Genomic DNA, 16,333 nt, shown 5'->3' with positions numbered 1-16,333 from the left:
ACCAGCTATTGAGCCAACTGAGCAAAATGTGGCCAATAGATCTGCAGATGAAGTTCGATTCCATACTCTTAGTTTCTTTTTACATTACATTACAGTGTAATGTAATGTAATGTAAAAAGTCCAACAAGTCCACACCGACCCGCCAAAGCGCAACCCACCCACACCCCTACATTTACCCATTACCTAACACTACGGGCAATTTAGCATGGCCAATTCACCTGACCTGCACATCTTTGGATTGTGGGAGGAAACCGGAGCACCCGGAGGAAATCCACGCAGACACGGGGAGAATGTGCAAACTCCACACAGTCAGTCGCCTGAGGCGGGAATTGAACCCGGGTCTCAGGCGCTGTGAGGCAGCAGTGCTAACCACTGTGCCACCGTGCCGCCCACAAAATTTCTACAAATGTAATGTTTAAGTAAATATGATTCGACCTTGTAATCCTTCAGAAGGTTTAACAAGTCCAAACAAACTGAAGGGGGCATTTATACAGCAAACACATCTTCAGCATGAAACGGTTTCACTGTAGTTATAGTGTAAATGCAGCCTAAAATTTGGAATTGGGGAGTGACCCAACAATATAATGGCATAGAGTCAGCATGCCAACAAGAGGAAGATTCACTATTCATCAGCTCAGATGTGTTGAATCCAACTCTGCACTTGTACTTCATAAGTTTAGTAGAGAACACGTGCAGTGTGAATATCTCAAATTTCTTTCCTAAATGAAATTGTTTAAAATATATACAAAATGCCATTAGGCTGCTCAAAGTATTAAGCTGCCACTTCTCACGAGTTGATTCTTGCTTAAGAAAGCTTACCCAGCAACTGAAGCAAAATGGAATTAATGAGGAATATTTGGTCCGATTTTGGTTCAAATTAAACTGTGAATAAAGAGGCATTGATTGTATTACTGATGATAGTAGGCACTTGTCAGCAAATCAAGAACCAACAGAGAATACTGCTTCTTTTTAGAAGATTGTTCTATTACAAGGATTTACAAATCTAACAGATCCCTCTTCACTTCCCTTTCACGAAGACTAGCCTTTTATCACTTAAATTCTACAACTCAATTACATTGATAGTTGGAAAGCTGAAAACATTGTCATTATCCAGTGTGAAATGCGTACAAGTCACCAAATGCTCTGACAACTTGCTGCACTGCCTTTCTTCTCATTACATTCTGCTTTGGCATTTCACAGAGGGCTCACCACAAACAAATAAACCATAGGGTCTAAATAGAGAAACTGCCATCACAAGGTGTACAAGGGACAACTGCTGACTTCACTGGACAGGATGCTCAATCACCAAATCCTTCTCACTGTTATGCAATTAACTCATCGTGTATCTATTAAACACTTTGGAGGGCTCTTTTGGTGCAATGGTATTACCCCTACCCCCAAACCTGAATGCCTGAGTCTCAGGTCCTACATACTCCAGAGGTGTACCATTACATCTCTGAACTGATAGATTAAAAATACCTTCATTAAACATTTTTTTCAAAGAGAAGTGGAGTGCTCAGTGTGTTTCATGATCAATGCCAATCAACATTATTAAAACAGATTACATTGTCATTACTAGGGCTCTTGTGAACTTGTGCACTGGTTGATTGCTGCATTACAACAATGACTACACTTCTTGTTCCACCCTTGCTACATGTATAAATAATTGAGTCCAAGGCGGGAAATTGGAATGAGGTCAGTGTATTTCAACCCTCCTTCAGTGAGAGTGTGAAATCCAAGCCCCTGTGTTTTGATCAGGTAACAGGGGGACAAGACACCTTTTTGATGAAACTGGAGCTGCTGTTACAAGGGTATACACAGGCACTATAAACCATCAGAATGTGCTGTGTGAAGCTTTAAGTGGAATAACTTAAAACCGACCTAACCAGAGAGCAGAGCAGATAAAAAATACGGCTGTTCTGCCTTTCAGAGTTTCCCTGGAATAACTATTGCAGGGTGTATCTGAAATGTTGGGACCCAAAGCTCTCACCTAAACATGTTCTCTGTCCTAATTATTGTTAAAAAGGCGCCATATAGACACACAGATGGGGACTGACCATCACAGTGAAGATAGAAAACAGTAGACACTACAGAGGCATTTTTTCAGATGTACTATTTCTGAGGTGGAAGAATCCATGAACTCAATCTATAGATACTTGGCAGGGGATAAGGAGTGGGTGGAAGAACAGGGAAAACAATGTGGTATGAAGAATGATGAGACGGCAATAGTCATGAGGGAAAATGCCTACTCTATGGTCAGGAAACAATCGTCAATGGCTCAGGGAAGGACAACATGAATAACCACATCATTTAGTTGTTTGCTCTTGTCTGGTTCCAAATGAGACATATTGCACAAGTGAAGGAGTGCCACAGCACTACACAACGCCTCCATAACCAAGTGCAAAGTACAAACCCAATTCTATGCAAGTGCTGGCAACAAAACAGCCTACATTCCAAGAGCCAATAGTATCTTGACAATACTATCCAGTCCCTTTACAACAGATAGGGCAGCACAAGAAAATTCCTATTTACTGCTGAACCACACCCAGTGCAATGTAAGAAAATCTGAATTGAAGAGGTTTACTGGTTGCACCCACTTCTGTTGTAGTCAGGACCAGAAACGAGTAGTTTGACAGATGTGTTACCAAGGAGTAAAGGATCAACATTACCTTTTCCTCTCCACTTGTCTGACCTCTTAGATGCCATCCAGGACCAGGCCAGGAAAATTAACCTTAATATTTTTCAGATTATGGGATATTATTTTTAAAATGCTTGCATATTAAATACACATTTTATTCAATTACACTGCTGAATGAGGCAACCTTGGGTTTGCCTGTGGTAAGTTTCTTCAATTATGTGCAAACCGTGAGTTCAACATGTGAAGTAAAATTAATTCCCAGGAAAATTCGCAAGGGAATCTGACCACCGTGTCACCAGTAAGACAGAGCAGCTCTTGCATCCATGTGCAAAAGTGGAATGTAATTTGATAACATTTTGAGTTACATATATCTGTGAAGGACAACTACTGTATTAACATTCCATGCTTGACTATGAATTTGCTAGCCTCAAGTATTACAGCTGCGGGCAAAGAACAGACAGTACAAAATATTATTTTAAATCCAAACTTTTCACAATGATATGACAATTTCTGTCACAATAGAGCCAAATGTTATGACTGTGCATTACTGGACGTGTGTCACCATGGTAACATGCAGTTTTAAATTTAACCCCTAATACTTAAATCTACATCAAGGCCTTCATTTCAAAGGGAATGGCGTATGAAAATAGGAAGTTTTGTGTCCCTTATTAAGCAAAGATATACAGTACTGACAACAGAGACAGTCCACAGAAGGTGTACTAGGCTGGCATGAGTGTGGCCAGACTGTATTATGAGGTAAGTTGAGTAGGTTGGGCCTGTCTTCATTAGAATTTAGAAGAATGCAAAGAGACCTTGATTCTAAGGAGGCCTCAGAGGGTAGGTGTAGATAAATTGTTTCTTCTTATTGAAGAGTCTAGGACGAGACAGCAAAAATCTCAGAATAAGGAGGAGATGAGGAGAATTTTTTTTCTCTCAGAGGGTGGTGAATCTTTACCACATAGGGCTGACAAGGCTAGGTCGTTGAGTATAATCAAAGCTGAGATCTGATTTTTTTCAGGTCAGTAAGACAGTCAAACTTTATGGAAAAGGGAGGAAAGTGGATTTGAGAATTATCAGACCAGCCATGATCTAATTCAATGACAATAGATTTAATGGGCTGAATGGCCTATTTCTGTTCTTGTATCTTATGGTCTCAAGTTACAAAGGTTGTGATGTGATTGGAACATAATGTGGCTATGGAAGAATTTCTGCAAAAAGAAAATATAGAATCAATGAGGAACTTTAATATAACTTTAACAAGCACAGGCACGTGCAATGCGTACTGTTTGCTCCTTGTCGTTGGCTGATCTGGTCCGATGTGTTCAATTTTTTTGACTAAGTCACAATTCATTTAAAAACGGGCCTACAAGTCAATGGTAAATGTGTTTAATGGCACCGCTAGCTTCTGACAAACCAAACTGAATGCGCACACATAATAAATAGCATTAATAAAAACTGTAATTATGGCTCTCCAATAATATGGACATTTTGGATCGACTCTGTCTGCAGTAGGACCGTACTGTTCATGCAAATATTGGTAGAAATAATGTCATGGAAAATGTTTTCATTGTTGTTGATTAAAGAAGCTTGCAGTGCAGAACAGACTAATCAGATATTACTGTGAGAAATTAATTCAAAACACTCCCATCATTAAAATAGGGATTAACATCGAAAGATATTGGATGACAGTTCTGTCACTGGTGAATTATGCTACTGTTGGCATCCTGTCATGCACAAGTGCATTTTGGCTTAGAAAGGAACTAGAGATTCGCAGGTAAATATTATTTGAAATTCTTTGCCTAGATTGATTGGTGGGACAGATTATGCTTATGGCTATAGCCAAAGATTCTACACAGTGCTGTCAGTTGACTAAGATGTCATCCAGATTTTTCAAAGGCTTAGAAAAGTAATCTAATCCCTGAATTCTACAGGATATATTTACCAAATGTTACATTGGGAACTGTAGTAATCTTAATGATTGGAGAAGGATGTTTGCAGTTGGCATTGGGTCAATGTAGCCCTTTAGAGGATAACCTGTGAGGTTTTATTATGCCTGTGGGGAGATTCTTCTACAGGAAGCAGAGGTCAGTGACAAAAATGGGGGTATCATACAGTCACTGACAATATTGTCAGCTGGGGTTCAAGCTGAAGTTTACTTAAACTCTACTAGACTTACAAAGTCTCAACAAAATCATTACAGTGAAGTTTAAAATTGTCTGGGCAGGATTTTACCATTTGTGTGGAAGTTCTGATGTTAGGAAAAATGAGAGTCGTCAGTATATATGGGCAGGGGGATTTCTATGAATTTTACAGGCAAGTGGAATACATTTTCATGCAGTGAGCGGTGAGGATCTAGAATGTGTAGAAGAGAACAAATTCAACCAAGGTTTTCAAAAGGGAATTGGAAGACAAAAATATTTGCAGAGGAAAAGAAGGTCAATGGGACTCTGCTGCCAGGGAAGGTGGCAGGAGCAGAGGTGATAGCAATGTTTAACAGGCATTGAGATTGACACTTCAACAGGTAAGGGTAAGAGAGATATGGACCTTTATGCAGGCAGATAGGATAAATTTAGAATGGTACCATGGTCAGCACAGATATGGTGTGCCAAAGCATCTGCTCCTGTGCTATACTGTTGGATGTTTGATGCTCTTCAAAGAGCTGGCATGGCCTGCAAATCAGATGGTGTGGGATGCAGTAAATTTGAACGTGATCCCCGTAGGATGGGGATGGATACTGTTTCAGTTGGCAATCTTGGTGATGGACTGGGTCACAGATCACAGCCAGCCATCAGATTGCAGCTTGAGCAGAGGAGTTGGAATTTGAATGTCAAGTTTCTGATGAACTACAATATGTTCTGACACATTGATGGCCTGCCTTTGGATGGCTTAGTCTGCAGTGCGACAATCCCTCAGGAGTGTCAGCTTTCATTTTCATGCCTAATCCTGGAGTTGGTTTTAAACTGGGACGAAATGATTCAAAGGTAACACAGCTACCATCTGAGCTATCTAAACGTGACATATACAGGATTGCATTCAGTGTGGGCAAGACCATCAAACTATATGGCTGTTAAAATAGATGTTAAAATATTATGTGAAATGGTGGTTTCCTTTCCTATATGGCTTTAGGTTGCAGACCTCTGATAAACTGCGGTGGTGTAGCATCTACAAACATTCAATTCTTTCAACCACACATGCAGTGTATGAGAGATCACTGACAGGTGCACTGAAATAGTCAGATAAGGGCAATGTCAATTATTGAGTATGGTGGTTGTTTTAGAATAATTAAGCTGGTAAGAAGGTTTTTTTTAACTGAAAAAGGTAAGAATCCAATAATAAGCTAATTCCAACAGAGTACTTTTTGAAAGATTTGCATTTACAATTTTTGAGACAAGCAAAATAGTCAGAGGAGGGTCAAAGCAAAAAGACTGGCTCATGTATGTCTTACATTTTGGGATACCATATGTAGAAAACTCACAATTAAGCAGGTCCTTTTGGCTATTTATAGTTTGATGGACTTGCCCACACTGAAAGCAATCCCGTATATGTCACTTTTAGATAGCTCAGGTGGGAGCTCTGTCGCTTTTGAAGTCCCAGTTTAAGTCCCACTCCAGGATGAAGCATGAAAATCAAAGCTGACACTCCGGAGGGATCAGATGAAAGTGAGGACTGCAGATGCTGGGAGATTAGAGTTAAGATTAGAGTGGTGCTGGAAACACACAGTAGGTCAGGCAAGGAGAGGGTGGAGCGGATAGGTAGGAAGGAAGATGGATAAATGGGATGGGTCATGGGGACAGGGCTGAGCTGGAAGGTTGGAGCTGGAGTGAGGTGGGGGAGGTGAAATGAGGAAACAGGTGAAGTCCACATTGATGCCATGGGGTTGAAGGGTTCCGAGGCGGAAGTTAAGGTGCTCTTCCTCCCGGTGTCGGGTTGAGGGAGTGGCGGTGGAGGCGGCCCAGGACCTGCATGTCCTTGGCAGAGTGGGAGGGGGAGTTGAAATGTTCGGCCACAGGGCGGTGGGGTCGATTGGTGCGGGTGTCCCGGAGGTATTCCCTGAAGCACTCTCTGAGAAGGTGTCCAGTCTCCCCAGTGTAAGAGAGACCTCATCAGGAGCAATGGATGCAATAAATGACTTTTGTGGAAGTGCAAGTGAAACTTTGATGGATGTGGATGGTTCCTTTGGGTCTTGGATGGAGGTGAGGAGGGAGGTGTGGGCGCAGGTTTTGTAATTCCTGCGGTAGCGGGGGAAGATGCCAGGAGGGGAGGGTTTCCTGATGAAGGGCTTCTGCCTGAAATGCCAATTTTCCTGCTCCTCGGATGCTGCCTGGCCTGCTTTTCCAGCACCACTCTAATCTTGGCTCCTGAAGGATTGTTGGCCTGCCAGAGGTACCATTGCTGAGAGGAGAAACTTGAAGATGCTGTAGTCCGACAGGAACATAGCACTGCTCTCTTATGAGAGAAGAATAATTGGTGGCAGTTTAACCTGAAGGCCACCAAGCCTCAGGTGTGGGGGGAGGTCAAGGAAATGAGACTTTCATGGTGACCTTAGCCTGTACAGGAAATTGAGCCTGTGCTGTTGGCATCATACTGTATTACAAACCAGCTTCCAGCTAACTGAGCTAACTGACAACCAACATCCTAGCTGACCTTTCAAGTGGTACATAAAGTATTATTTCAATGATGAGGAGAGATACCCAACGTATCTGACTGTTGTTATTTATCCCTCAAATCAACATTTTTTTAAAAAAACTGTATTTGGCCGTTATTTACACTTTACAGTAGCTGCACTTCAGAAGTGCTTGATTGTCACTGGCACCTCAATGTGCTTTACAGCCAATGAAAGGCACTATAAAAATGCAAGTCTTTTTCTTTCATGATGATACTGAAAATATTAGTCGTTGAGATGCTGATATCATTTTCTAGAACAAGGGAGGGGAAGGGGACAACTCCTGTTTTGTCTAAATTGTTCCTTGAATACCTGATGGAAGCTCAGGTTGCTTTCATGTTACTTAAGTATTTTCTTCCTAGCCTGGCAATGCATGAATAAACTTGCTCCTCATGAACTGCATGACGTATAATTGTTGTGCGCTTCCCTCACAGGGTGGAGGAGGAATTTCCTGTGGGTTTTTCCCAATTCAAAACTGTAAACTCAGTAGAAACTCTCTCTCTCTCTCTCTCTCTCTGTTTTATATATGTATACACACACACATACACAAACATGGTATCTGTAGTTATGAAGCCAGTCGGAAGTAGTCATGGAAATAGTTATTGACCTTTGTGGAATTAACGAACCCATCCACTTTAAAAGGAGGGCCAATGGCTGATGTATAGCTCATTTCCTGGAGCAAAGTTGAGATAGCGGCTATGCGCTGCAGCTGAGATAAGACTGCAACATAATGTCCTGACCAATGTTTCTCACTAGAAGGGTTTGACATCTTGCATGTTTACCCCTTGAAGATGTTGCATCCCAATGCTTTCAATCTGTTTTTCTTGCCCTCCCTTCAGGTACTGAATAAACTTGCCCTCTTTTCAACCTTCCAGTCTTTTGTTGCTTCTTTCTCCCAGCATTGCTCATAGTCTTCACCCTGCCTTGCTCTACTCACTGGAATGGAGCAGCCAGTTATCACAATTGCTGCAAATTTCAGAAAAGAAATAAAACTAAACTGATCACCTGACATAGACCCAGGCACCAGAAACAGCACAACACAGCAACACACATAAAAGTTCTCCTTACTAACATCTGAGGGCGAGTGCCAAAATTGGGAGAGCTGTCTCACAAACTAATCAAGCAACGACCCAACACAGTCACACTCACAGAATCATTCCTGATGGACAAAGTCCCAGACACCACCATCACTATCCCTGGATATGTCCTATCCCACTGGCAAGACAAGCCTCACAGATGTGGTGGCAAAGTCAGGAAGGAGTTGCCAAGGGAACCCTAAACATAGTCTCCGGACACCATGAAAATTCATTGCAACAGGTCAAACATGGGGAAGGAAACCACCTGCTGATTATTATGCACTACATCCCCTCCTTGGCAAGTGAACGAACAATCACAGCCTTCGGAGGTCCCCAGCATTACAGATGTTAGTCTTCAGCTCACCTGATTCACTCCATATGACATCAAGAATTAGCTGAAGGCACTGGATACTGGAAAGCTGTGTCCTAATATTCCACCAATAATACTGAAGACGTGTGCTTCAGAACTTGCTGCACTCCAGGAGTAGCTGCTCCAATACAGCTACCACACTGACATCTAACTTACAATGTGGAAAATCGTTCAGGTCTCCTGTCCTCAAAAAGCAAGCCAAATCTAACCCAGCCAATTACTGTCCCATCAGTCTACTTTTGATCATCAGTAAAATGATGGAAGGCGTCATTAACCATGCTATCCAGCAGCACCCAGTTTGGCACGGAGGTGTCCTAGCAAAATTGAAGTCAATGGAGATCAGGGGAAATCACTCTATTGGTTGGAGTCCTACCTGGCACAAAGGAAGATTGTAATTATGGGAGGTCAGTCATCTCAGCTCCAGGATACCATGCAGGAATTCCTCAGGGTAGTTCTTTAGATCCAACTATCCTCAGCTGCTTCGTCAATCACCTTCACTCCATTTTAAGGTCAGAAGTGGGGATGTTTGCTGATGATTGCACAATGTTCAGACCCATTCACCACTCATCAGATACTGAAGCAGTCCAAATAAAAAAAGGTAGACCTAGACAATATACAAGGCTTGAGCTGAAAAGTGGTAACTAGTATTCTTGTCACACAAGTACCACACAATAACAATCTCCAAAGACGCAGAAACTAACCATCATCCCTTGACATTCAGTGGCCTTACTATCACTGAATTCCCAACTATGAACATGTTGGAGGTTACCATTGAGCAGACACTTAAGTGGACTAACCCCAGAAATAGTGACCATAAGAGCAGGTCCAAGGCTAGGAGGAACCTCCTGCCTCCCCAAAGCCTATCCATCATCTATAAAGGTACAAGTCAGGAATTTGATGCCGTACTCCAAACTAGCTTAAAAGGAGTATCCACATTCTCCACATGTGCATGGGTTTTCTCCAGTTGTTCCAGTTTCCTCCAACATCTAAAGACGTGCAGGGTAGGTGGATTAGCCTTAGGAAATGCAGGCTTACAGAGACAGGGTAGAGGTTTGGTTCTAGGTGGGATGCTCCTCAGAGGGTCAGTGTGGATTTGATGGGCTGAATGGCCTATTGCCCCACAGTAGGGATTCTATGATTTTATGAGAGTTGCTCTACAAATATTGAAGAAGTTGGACAAATCAGACTGCTTGTGTGGCACCAATATCCACAAACATCCACTCCCTCCATCAATGTACAGTTGCAGCAGCCTGTACCATCTATAAGGTGCACTGCAGAAATTTGCCAAGGCTCCTCAGACAGCATGTTCCAAACCTACCACCACTTCCATTTAGAAGGTCAATAGCAGTAGACACATGGAAGCACCCTCATTGCAAGTATCCTCCAACCCACTTAAACATCCAGACTCATCACCTTTCTTTTAGTGTTGCTGGATCAAAATGCTGGAATTCTCTCCTGAACAGTATTATGGGTCTACTTACAGCACATGGATTTCAGCATTTTAATAAGGTACACCTCAAGTGCATCAATGCAAGAAAATTAAAGAAATTATCTTCTCCTCGCTTTCATAAGTATCATATCCTAACTAGCACCCTTGCTGAGATCCTCTGACTCAGCACTGACTGCACCTCGCTGTGGGGTATATTTTCACAACGCACTTACCACTTAATTATGCCTTCTCAGCAGATATTTTACAGTCTTCTCAACTACAAGAACAAATTACCACTTCAAATTCACATCATTTTGGATTTTTCCCTACAATTTTTTATAAAATTTATTTTACTCTTTTATACGGTTTGAGCTGTTTTCTTACAAATCATTGACAATTTCATCACTTATTCAACAGAAAAAAAGCTATAACCAGCATGTATTTTCTCGAAGAAAGTTGATTAACAGCACTGAAGTTTGCATGTATAACAATTCTTTCAGTTGTGGTCACACGTTGCAAAAGTGGTGCACAACTAGTTTCCAAATTCTTCTGCAACCCACCATTGAGACTGCACAGGAAGCTTTTAAACCAGTTTAAAACAAAACATTGTTCATTTGATTTGCTGTGTAGCTTCAAGTTCTTGATTGCAAGAATTTCCATGTTGGAATATTTAGATCTCCCAGTGAGATCCTGTCACAGGACATTTCTTACATTGGTATTATGTATATTCTAGCTGTATCTTAATTTAATACAAAGGTGGTACCATGTACATAAACTAGAACACTTGTTGACAATTTTTTAACTAATAAAAAGAATGTCAAAGAATTTTTAACTGGGCACTAGAATTTGTAAACTATAAGTTTATGGACCAAATGCTGGCAAATGGGACTAGATTAATTTAGGATGTCAGGTTGGCATGGATGAGTTGGACCAAAGGGTCTCTTTCCATGCTGCACATCTTTCGGACTCTATTATAAAGTAAAATTCATGTAGAAAAGACCTTTCTCAACTGTTTAAGTTCATGAAATTAGCCAACCACATAATCAAGATAATTTTCATCTGATGAAAACTCCTGGTTGCTCCATACTTTGGGTGACCTAACTGAGAGAAGAAGGATGTTGCAATGTATTGAACTGGAGGCTGTGAGAATGAAGTAAGTCTTGTAGTGTGCTTGAAAGAAATTCACTGAGTTAATTCTACACAGCATGAGTTTTAAAAATAACATGCATTCTCTTTTGTTGGTAGCCATGTTTAACTCTTTTTATACCGGGCCCTTTAAGTTTTATTCTGAGCGTCCTCCATTGCTTATTGTCTTCTAGCCTTGATGCTGTTAAATCCAGAACTTTTACTTGGCCAAAAATGCTGGGTTTCAAACTACGTTTACACAAACCAAATGTAGAACTACTGAGACTCTAAGACTGGATGCTGGCCAGACCCTTGATAAATAGTTCTCTTAAACCACCCATGTCATCAGGTCCCAGCTTGTGCAAAACCTACTCCTTGGTAAGCTGGTGGCAGTAGTACTATTTAAATTTTCTGTAGTAAGTGATTTAGCAGCATGAAAACTAGGTCCTGGCCTATAAACGTTTGGCAACCTTAACAACTTAATACAATGTGTAAGATATGCTGGATGGAGCAGGTGCAGTGATTATAGATATCACATACAATGACGTCATAAAATCCCTGTGACCGACACGTACACAATGTTTACAACAGTATGATTTGCAGGCTAATTAAACTATATGTTTTATCAATTAGTTTTCACAGTGGGAGCTCCTCTGGCAAATACAAGCACAGAAATGATACCTCCATTGATACTTGCACTTTTCATCTGACACATATTATCCAATTGTCCCGGGTCAAGCGCCTGTGGGGATGCCCGCACAAAGTAAGACAGTTCAGGCAGTGTTTCACAAAACACATCTATGAAAGTTGCATTAAAAAAATTCCATATCTTAGTTCATTTCCAAAATTGCTCAAAATCACACATGTTTGGAGCCGGAGGACGTGGGTAGGGTTCTTTGGGTCCCTGTTCACTATTGAGAGGGATACTGTGTGTGTATAACAAAAATCAGGGAGAAAAATCTGTGAATACAATTTAAGAAATTAGCATAGACAAAGAGGAGGTTCTAACTGGTCTGGCAAGTTTAAAAGTAGACAAATCTCTTGTGTTGGATGAAATGTATCACTCCTTGCTGTTGAGTAAGGCAAGGAAGGACATAGAACAGGGATGCTTAGAAAAATGTAATTCCTCCCTGGCCACAGGAGAGGAGCTGGAGGACTGGGGGACAGCCAATGTGGTACTACGATTCCAGAAGGTAGCAAGAGCCAAACCAGGAAACAACAGACCAGTCTGTAAGAAATTATGAGGGGTTGAATTAATCTGCACTCGTAGAGGCAGGATTAATTAAGGACAGTCAGCATAGTTTTGTTAAGGGGAGGTTATGTCTGACCAACTTGATTGAATTTTCAAAGAGGTGACCAGGTGTGCAGATGAGGCAACGCTTTTGACATAGTCTACTTGGACTTCTGCAAGGTTTTGATAAGGTGCTGAATGGGAGACTGACAGCAAAGGGATCCAAGGAAGTCTGGCAAATAGAATCCACAATTTGTTAAGTGGTAGGAAGCAGAGGGCCATTGTTGAGAGATATGTTTCCAATTGGAAGTCTGTGTCAAGTGAGGTCCCATTAGGTCAGTGTAAGGGGCTCTTGCTGTTTATGGCTTGTATAAATGATTTAGACTTGAATGTAGGAGGGTCGGTCAGTAAGTTTTCAGATGATACAAAAATTGGTGAGGAGGATAGCTTAAAACCAACGGAGGATACATACAGACTGGTCAGATGGGCTGACCAGTGACAAATGGAATTCAGTTGGATAAATGAGATAGTACAATTCGACAGGACAAACAAGGCAAGGGAATACACCAACAGTAGGACCCTGGGAACACCAAGGATCAGAGGGATCATGTTGTACATAGAACTAGTGACAAATGGAATTCAGTTGGATAAATGAGATAGTACAATTCGACAGGACAAACAAGGCAAGGGAATACACCAACAATAGGACCCTGGGGAACACCAAGGATCAGAGGGATCATGTTGTACATAGAACTGGTCGCTTGCAGTACCAGGAGATAATGAGGACTGCAGATGCTGGAGAGTCAGAGTAGATGCAGTGTGGCACAGTGTGGTGCTGGAAAAAGTACAGCAGGTCAGACAAAGTTTGTGAGAAGATTTGTAGCTCGGGTGCTCGTTGCTGTGGTTCTGTTCACTGAGCTGGTCTGCGTGTGTGGCTACTAGGGATAGCTGGTCATGTCGTTTCGTGGCTAGTTGGTGTTCATGGATGCGGATCATTAGCTGTCTTCCTGTTTGTCCTATATAGTGTTTTGTGCAGTCCTTGCATGGGATTTGAGGAGCAGGAAAGTCGATGCTTTGGGATTAAGGATCCTGCCTGAAACGTCGACTCTTCTGCTCCTCAGATGCTGCCTGACCTGCTGTGCTTTGTCCAGCACCATACTCTATCAACCCTTGAGGCACCAGGTCAACTCATAGAATCCCTACTGCGCAGAAGCAGGTCATTTAGCCCATCAAGTAGACAATGACCTTCTGAACAGCATGCTGCCCAGACCCACGCTCCTACCCTATTCCTGTACTTCCTAGGCTAACCCACCTAGCTTGCTCATCCCTGGACGTGATTCCATCCTCAGGAGGCTGTCTGTTTGGAGTTTGCGTGTTCTCTCCATGTCCGTGTGGGTTTGCTCTGGCTGCTCTGGATTCTTCCCACAGCCCAAAGATGTGCAGGTTAGGTAGAGTGGCCATGCTAAGTTGCCCAGAGTGTCCAGGCATACGTAGGTTAGGTGGACTAGCCATGGGAAATGCAGGATTACAGGGATAGGGCAGGGGGTGGGTCAGGATGGGATTCTCTTCGGAGGGACAGTGTGGACTCAAAAGGCCAAATGGCCTGCTTCCACACTGTAGGGATTCTATGATTCTGTAACGAACACCAAAACACCAGTCATAGCAAGGGCTGAGGGAGTCACCTGAAAAGACCAAGGTTAATTGGAAAAAAAACCTATTTGCAAGTGCATTTCTTGTTCGACGACAAAGAGCGCTTCTTGTTCGATAATTTGGATTTGCCTTGCTCTGGACTTTCCTATTCATACTCATTTGTGATCTCTTCCCTACTATCACGGTTTATTTTTCTTCATACTGATTCTGTCTGAACATTGTGATTTTCCATGTCATTCACATAGGCTTTGGAAAGAAAGCCCACAGTGTGAAATGCGAGTGTTAAAATGTCCCAGGCCTTTGACCCATTTTGGCCTTGCACATTCGATGCCAGCCAAAACAATAGACAATTAAATCAAAGAAAGACACAGGTAAAGAGATAAAAAGCACAATATTATTCCTACTTTTCCCCCAGAACCCAGATTATCTCCTTCAGTTTAACAAAGATTTACTTTAACATATCAATTTTTACTTTTACTTTGGAGAAATAAATGAGGAATCTTTGAAAAGTAGCTAACATCTGGTGACATATAACTATTTTTCCACTGATTCTACCAACACACTTTTCCAGGAATAACCCCGCCGTTGATCCAGGAATACCTCATTATCTATGACTATACTTTTCCAGGGAATTGAAGTTCATCCTTGCATTTTGAGCACCTTTACTGCTCACAGATTTATCAGTGTGGGCTGGTTGAAAAATTATCTATTTAAAAACCCTAAGCTGTAGGTTGTTTTCATCCTTACCTAGTAATTAAATTCAGACAAACTACTTTCCGTAAGAGTATAGCGAGAGTCCTGCACAGCAAGTAGAAATGATTTTGATGGCTTTAAACAGATACTTTTAAACTCTCTCACTTTTTCTGCATTGGGGTACTTGACAATTAAAATTCAAAATCCATTTATCTTTTCAAAGTCAAAAATCAAAACAGAGGGATACATTTTTGTTAATGCATGGCTGCACGTGGGTGACTTTATGATCCTGCTCTAGGTAAAAACAAGGACTGCAGATGCTGGAAAAGCACAGTAGGTCAGGCAGTATCCAAGGAACAGGAAAATCAACATTTCGGGCAAAAGCCCTTCACCAGGAAAGGGCTTTTGCCTGAAACGTCAATTTTCCTGCTCCTTGGATGCTGCCTGGCCTACTGTGCTTTTCCAGCACCACTCTAATCCAGACTCTAAGATGGTGAGGGTCTGTCATGGGGACACTTAATTCTACCCCATAATTTATGAGGTACATTTTTCAGATTTGAATCTAGGTAGAGATTGGCAATCCATTCAAACATGAAAGCAATACAACCAAACAAGATTTTGTATTTCAACAACAAAACAACAACAACAAAATAAATACTATGGTTGCTGGCAATAAAAAAAAGCTTTTTCCCCGGAAAAAGTTAGAAATGTACAGATAATCGTTTTGGAGCAAGTGAAGTATTGGGGGAAGGATGTGTGGAAGGTTGGGACAGAGGTAAAATGGGGGGGGGGGGGGGTCAGGGAAGAAAAGATCAAAGAACAAAAGATCTACAATAGAGTGGACAGCAGGAGAATATAAGTGACAAAATGTTTGTTCATGGTATAAGATCAAAGGGAGTAGTAATGGGTCAATTAAACAAACAAATAGATTATCTAGAGAGACGTTAGTGGGATGATATTGGATGGTGCCAACTGAAACAGCGATAGGAAAACCCTGAAGAAAGAATGTAATAACAAAATGGGGCAAAGATTAGATTCAAAAATTGTTGAACTCAATGTTCAATCTGGAACATATGAAGTGTCCAGCCAAAAGAGGAGGGTCAGATCCTCAAGCTTGCAGTAAGCTTCACTGGACCATTGTATTATGTCGTGGATATAAAGATCAGACTGGGAATGAGGTAGAGAATTAAAATGATAGATTACCCACTTATTAACCTTTTATTTTCAGACAAGAGGAAAATCATTACAGATCACTGTAAAAACCCTATAATACTAAACACAATTAAGGCTTGGAAGATAATGCGGCAAAATGAGGGAAGCTCACATAAAACATCCCCCTATGCACCGATAGTGGGAGCACGGGGATTCCAACCGGGGTTTACAGATGCAACTTTTAAACTCTGGAGATCCAGGGGTATCTCATGTTTAGGGGATCTATTTAAGGATGGGGTCCTGATG

General features: G+C 41.6%; 1 protein-coding gene across 1 annotated transcript in view; it reads right to left on the bottom strand.

Annotated features, from left to right (window-relative positions):
- nedd9 (neural precursor cell expressed, developmentally down-regulated 9) overlaps positions 1 to 16,333 on the bottom strand; it is a 57,731-nt gene that overhangs the window by 29,102 nt on the left and 12,296 nt on the right. The window lies entirely within an intron of this gene.

This window comes from Chiloscyllium plagiosum, chromosome 29 (assembly GCF_004010195.1).
Source record: "Chiloscyllium plagiosum isolate BGI_BamShark_2017 chromosome 29, ASM401019v2, whole genome shotgun sequence".
NCBI lineage: Eukaryota > Metazoa > Chordata > Chondrichthyes > Orectolobiformes > Hemiscylliidae > Chiloscyllium > Chiloscyllium plagiosum.
The sequence above is the reverse complement of the archived record's forward strand: the minus strand, read 5'-3'. Positions and strand labels throughout refer to the sequence as shown.